Source organism: Marmota marmota, unplaced genomic scaffold (genome assembly GCF_001458135.2).
Source record: "Marmota marmota marmota unplaced genomic scaffold, marMar, whole genome shotgun sequence".
In the NCBI taxonomy this organism is placed as follows: Eukaryota; Metazoa; Chordata; class Mammalia; order Rodentia; family Sciuridae; genus Marmota; species Marmota marmota.
Window position 1 is genome coordinate 454,846 of NW_026000136.1, and position 6,840 is coordinate 461,685.

Genomic DNA, 6,840 nt, shown 5'->3' on the forward strand with positions numbered 1-6,840 from the left:
TTTTTAATTCATCCATTTTACTTAAAATTTTTTCTTTGTGGTAACAGGGAACTCAGGGCCTCACAGTTGCTAGGCAAGTGCTCAACCACTGAGCCTCATCCCCAGCTCTCTTGATAAAATTTAAATTAAAAAAAAAAACACAAGCCTACATGATTTTATCCCAGGCATGGTAGTGAATAGATGCTCATGAAATATTTTGTTGAACGAACAGATGTATATATTCTTTCACTATCCAATCTTGACAAAGCTTATAGAATAAATGGAAGGAATCCCAGACATACAAAGTTAAAAGTAATTTTCATATATTTATACAGCTTTATTTTCTGAAATTTACCTGTTCTAATTCCTTCTGGTTTGGGTGCTTCATTTACTACTTTTAAGTATGCTAGTTTAATTTTTTCAGATTCCTCTGAAATTCAGCAGGGAATCATTGCTTCAGCCAGAAAAACCAATGTTCTAAAGATTATGTCAAGAGAAAAGCTTGTAAATTAGAATCTGAATCTCCCTAAAGACTTATGCTCTGTTCTTAAAGAAAGATGTATGTCAGAACAAAGGATATCTTGATATGCTCTGTGAATAAAAAAAATTGAATTGAAGATAGATTGAGGCTGCTCTTGAGTTACTAGTGTTGCTGGACCTTCTCTGGGCTTGGTCAGTGCCTCTACACAGTACTATGTGTTGTGTGATGGAAAGGAGGGGACCACCTCATTGCCAAACATGAAGTCTCATCCTCTCTCGTTTTCTTGGGACTCTCTCCACCCCTCTCCATACCCTCATCTCTTTATTCCTTCTCTTATAAATTCATAAAAACTGATTCAAGGAACTATAAAGGTCTATGAGTATAAATTTTGTATCATCTACCCTTTCTTTCAAAATACCCTTTACTTCCCATGATTATGATATTTAGCAACAAATTCTAATTTTACACTCCATAAATACTCTCTGGTGGCATGATTTACATACGTCTTGGTGATAAATAATAATAGAAAGGTCCTTATATATTTATCTTAATATTTTTAGTGTCACTGACTATTATATGTCTTCTTTCAATGGGATTTCTAAAGATATTTCTCTACTACTCTAAATGACTGTAGACACATATACAAAGCTGCTTAATTTCCTGCAACTAAGTTAAAATAGTGAAGTTATATGTAAACTACTTTATTCTTGGAGGTGTCAGAGAACATCAGGTATCTGGATTCTTGAAAGTTCTTAGAGATTTACCCAGAATAACATCTACATTTGGGACAAACACAGGTATAGTCATTGGGAGATAAAATCTCTCCTCAACACTCACCTCAGAGCCTTAGCTGCATCCTTATTTCAGAGAGGATAAATCAGAGGATTCAGAGTGGGAGTAATGATGCTATAGAACACAGAACCAACTTTGTTTTGCAGTGGAGTGCGCTGGGACCTGGGCCTCATGTATGAGAAGATGCAGGCACCAAACCAGAGAAAGACAACAATGAGGTGGGAGCTGCAAGTGGCAAAGGCATTTCTCTTACTCCCAGCTGAATGCATCTCAATGACACTGTGCAGGATGAAGCCATAGGATGTAAAAATCAGGATGATGGGGAGGAGGAGAAGCATGATGGTGCTGCTGTACACTGTGGACTCATAGATAGTGATGTCAAAATATACCAACTTCACGACAGCTGGATACTCAAAGTAGAAGTGGTGTATTTTCCAAGATCCACAGAAGAGAAAGTGCATCAAGATGACTGTGTGAATTAGGGAGTTCAGAGATGCCCCCAACCATTACATGAGGGCCATCATCAGTACCACCTTCCTGCTCATGAGCACAGTGTAACACAGAGGATGACAGATGGCAACATACCTGTCATAGGACATGAGAGCTAGCAGAAGACACTCAGCGCAACCCAGAGACAAATAGAGGAAGTGTTGGTGGCACAGCCCACAAAGGAGATGGACTTGCTGCCAAACAGGTAGTTGGTAGCCATCTTGGGGATGGTTGTGGAGATGTGCATCAGGTCCATGAGGGAGAGCTGGCTGAGCAGGAAGTACATGGGGATGTGAAGCCCATGATCCACACAGATGAGGAGGAGGAGGATGAGGGTGTTGCCACTCAGTGCAACCACTATGGTCAGGCAGAAAAGGAAAAGGTGGGTTGGGGAGTCATCCAAGAGCCCTTCAAGGATGCAGTCTGCAAGAGACATCTGATTCCTCAGCCACATGCTCCCTTCTCAGTCCCTGGGGAAACAGGGAGTGGAGACAAATTTTGATGCCAGAAATATGGGATCCTGTGTACAAGGCGATAAGCACTTTGATCCAATAAAACATTTGTGAAGAGATTTTTCTCTATTTGTAATTATCCAGCAGCTGAAATTATTGAAATTCAATTTTTTCAAAACAAGAGAAACCTAAAATTGTCATCATGATCATGGTCATTTGAAATGCCAATCCTCTATTAAAGGCCAGAATTTATGTCTCCTCTTACTAAATATAGGCATATGTGTGTGTAATCATATGTATGATTTGTGTTAGAGTGTGTCTGTGTTTGTATGGTTGTTAGATTTTGTTTCTTATTTTACCAGGCAGGTTCTAACAAGAGCAGCTGAACCACTAAGACATTTCTATTTAATCATGTAATTGTTAAGTTTTGCATTACAGAACTTTGGCCTTATGACATTGTAGAAGTTGTTAAGAAATTGGTGTACTGCTTTCATGTTTAAGTCTGATGTGGTAACTTTAAGTCTACAGGACAAGCAGTAGAAAGGGAATATAGTACAAAGCAGGACAGACAAAGACAGACTAAATCCAAAGGCATGAGCTGTGACCCCACAAGAGAAAACAAAAAAACAAACAAAAAAGAGTCAGGTCTGCTTGCCTATGGAATTAGGCACTGGGTTTTTTTGTTTTGTTTTGTTTTGTTTTGTTTGTATTGGCTCTTTTGAATTCTACAAAATATTTGGGTTTCTTTTAACATAATTAAAAAGCATAAAATAGGCCCTTATCCCCATACTTCCCTTTTCCCTCTCCTCCTCCCTTCCTCTGATCCCTTCCTCTACTCTGCTGATCTGCTATTTATTTATAGTTTTTATTAGTTACTTGTGGATATACATACAGATGAGATCCATATGGTATGTTCATACAGGCACATGAAAATTTAGGTCAGATTTCTAATGAAGCTGAATGCACACCCCTAGCCCAGAATTCCAAGAGCCTAAAGGAGAATCCTGGGGAAGGTAGAGCAACTGCAGGCCCAGCCACTGCTCCATACCAGTGAGGTGTGAGCCAGCAGACCAGCAACAACGTATTAATACTACATGATGACTGCTTCCCTTCTGCCCTCTAATCTCCCAGGAAGCTCCTCTAAGACCCACCTTAACTAGATATGATGGATTAGAAGAAATTTGGTGAAATGTCGTTCATCCTAGCCAACCTCACATATCACAAAATCACTACAGTCCATCTTCTGCCAATTTGGCAGACATATATATCTCCTTCAGTCAGGTTAACCCCCAAATACAAAAATGATACATGTGTAACTAAATACAATACATCCATCATGAAGGCAAACACATTAACCCTTTCTCCAGGAGAAAATCCAAAGTTCTTTATTTCGCCTAGGGGAGATATTCATAACTCTGATATATGTGTCCCCTTTAATATCCTGGAACTTCAAAATTTTCTGGATGATTTAATGAAAAATATTCTTATGGAAACTGTAGGAAGTCACGCCGGCTCCAAAGATGGCGCCAACCATGCTTCTCTTCCTGTACTAACTTCCCCATGCCCTGAGACACTGGCGGGAAGAGCCGCCCAATGGTGAGCCCTGCTGACCACCATGATCCTTACCCACCAATCAGAAAGTGCCCTGTGCCAATGCTCTGCACTGTTGAATGGCTCCTGACTATATAAATGTGGAAAGCTGTTCCTTAATAAACAGGTACTTCTCTGATGAGGAGCCTTGTCCAGTTATTCTTTCAGAAACAACAAAGAAATACTCATTACTACCCCTCATCGGATAGATCTTCTTATCCAAAAAAGGGTTAACCAGTACTTTGGATATCAACCCCTGTTTCTTCAATCAGCCCTGGCATCTTCCCAATAGATCCATGAACAAACGGGACATGGCATCAGGGGTAAAGATTATTCCAGGATTCAGCAAGATGGACGTACACTCACCAAGGTCAATCTGTCTGAAGCACTGCTGAATACTCACTACTAAAAGCAAAGACCAATCTGAGTTCCCAACATCGCACCATTCCCTGGGATGATCAGCCAGCCACTCCATAGCACATTGATGATATTGGACCACATTCAACATAAAAAGGACACTCTTTTTTTCCCTGAAATGCACACTCACTCTGGGTATGGATTTTGCTTCCTCACCTGAAGTGCTGCTGACAGAACTACCATCTCTGGACTCACAGAATGCTTTGTTCGCCATAAGATTATTCCACGCAGTATTGCTCCTGATCAAGGAGATTGATTCACAGCAAACAAGTGTGAAATGTGGCCTGTGTTCATGGGATTTGTTATACTTAGCATGGTCCTCCAACTTCCTAAAATGTAGAATCTGATAGAATGGTGAAATACCCTTGTAAGACTCTGCTTCAAGCAACACCTAGTTGGAAACATCTCTCATTGCTGGGGAAATGTCCTCCAGGGTGTGATACATGCTCCACATCTGCATCTAATTTATGGTACTGCTTCTCCCATAACAAGAATTCATAGGATCAAACCCCAAGCATTCAATGGATAGAAATGAGAGTGTGTTCTCTCCCTATAACATTGATGTCTATGACCCACCAACATTATTTGTTCCTGCACTTTTCAGTTCTGTTGCTTTAGAAAATTCTTAGCGACAAAGAGAGAGATTCTTCTACCCAGACACAAAGTGATTCTATTTTCTGAGAGTTGAAATTGCCCAACTGCCACTTTAGGATGCTCATTATAGCTGAATCAACAGGTGAAGAAGAAGGTCACTCTGTGGCATGGAGTGATTGATTCTGACTAGGAAGGGGAAACTGAGTTGCTACTACACAATACAGAGAGGAAGAGCAAGTGTGACATAGGACAGTTTCTCGGTGCCTCTTCGAATTCCCAGGTCCTGTGATGGAGGGCAATAGGAAACTAAAGCCCAAGTCAGGTCACACTGAAAAGGGCTCAGATCCTTCAGAGATGAAGGTTTGGGTCACCCACCTGACTAGGAACAATGACCAACTGTGAACCAAGGCAGTATGGACTGCGGAGAGAAATAGGATAGTTATAAACACCAGTAATGACCATGTGGACAATCCTCAGGAATACGGACTGCCATACTTTTGCATTTCTTCTTAATGCTAATAAGAATTTGTATATTTATATTACACAAAATAAGTGTTTATTTCATTGTTATCCTCTTATCAAACATGAGGTGTGAATAATACCTAAACTCATATCTCAGTATTTAAGTAACTGGATATAAATGAAGGAGTATGAATCAGTAGAAACAGAATAAATTTCACATAAAATACAAAAAAAAGAAAAGGATTTTTTTCCCTTAATGAGGAAAGGGTTGTATATTTTATATACTTTTCTCAATAAAATTCTGGCGAATCGGATACAAAAACATATCAAAAAAATTGTACACCATGATCAAGTAGGATTCATCCCTGGGATGCAAGGCTGGTTCAATATACGGAAATCAATAAATGTTATTCACCACATCAATAGACTTAAAAATAAGAACCATATGATCATCTCGATAGATGCGGAAAAAGCATTCGACAAAGTACAGCATCCCTTTATGTTCAAAACAGTAGAAAAACTGGGGATAACAGGATCTTACCTCAACATCATAAAAGCTATATATGCTAAGCCTCAGGCTAGCATTATTCTGAATGGAGAAGAACTGAAGGCATTCCCTCTAAAATCTGGAACAAGACAGGGATGCCCTCTCTCTCCACTTCTGTTCAACATAGTTCTCGAAACACTGGCCAGAGCAATTAGACAGACGAAAGAAATTAAAGGCATCAAAATAGGAAAAGAAGAACTTAAATTATCACTATTTGCAGATGATATGATTCTATACCTAGCAGACCCAAAAGGCTCTACAAAGAAACTATTAGAGCTAATAAATGAATTCAGCAAAGTGGCAGGATATAAAATCAACACGCATAAATCAAAGGCATTCCTGTATATCAGCGACAAATCCTCTGAAATGGAAATGAGGACAACCACTCCATTCACAATATCTTCAAAAAAAATAAAATACTTGGGAATCAACCTAACAAAAGAGGTGAAAGACTTATACAATGAAAACTACAGAACCCTAAAGAGAGAAATAGAAGAAGATCTTAGAAGATGGAAAAATATACCCTGTTCATGGATAGGCAGAACTAACATCATCAAAATGGCGATATTACCAAAAGTTCTCTATAGGTTTAATGCAATGCCAATCAAAATCCCAACGGCATTTCTTGTAGAAATAGAGAAAGCAATCATGAAATTCATATGGAAAAATAAAAGACCCAGAATAGCAAAAACAATGCTAAGCAGGAAGTGTGAATCAGGCGGTATAGCGATACCAGACTTCAAACTATACTACAGAGCAATAGTAACAAAAACAGCATGGTACTGGTACCAAAACAGGCGGGTGGACCAATGGTACAGAATAGAGGACACAGAAACCAATCCACAAAACTACAACTATCTTATATTTGATAAAGGGGCTAAAAGCATGCAATGGAGGAAGGATAGCATCTTCAACAAATGGTGCTGGGAAAACTGGAAATCCATATGCAACAAAATGAAACTGAATCCCTTTCTCTCGCCATGCACAAAAGTTAATTCAAAATGGATCAAGGAGCTTGATATCAAATCAGAGACACG

At 39.3% G+C, this 6,840-nt stretch overlaps 1 pseudogene; it reads right to left on the reverse strand.

Annotated features, from left to right (window-relative positions):
* Nucleotides 1-1,263: 1,263 nt before the first annotated feature.
* On the reverse strand, nucleotides 1,264-2,195 carry LOC107155914 (annotated as a pseudogene).
* Between the last annotated feature and the right edge of the window lie 4,645 nt (nucleotides 2,196-6,840).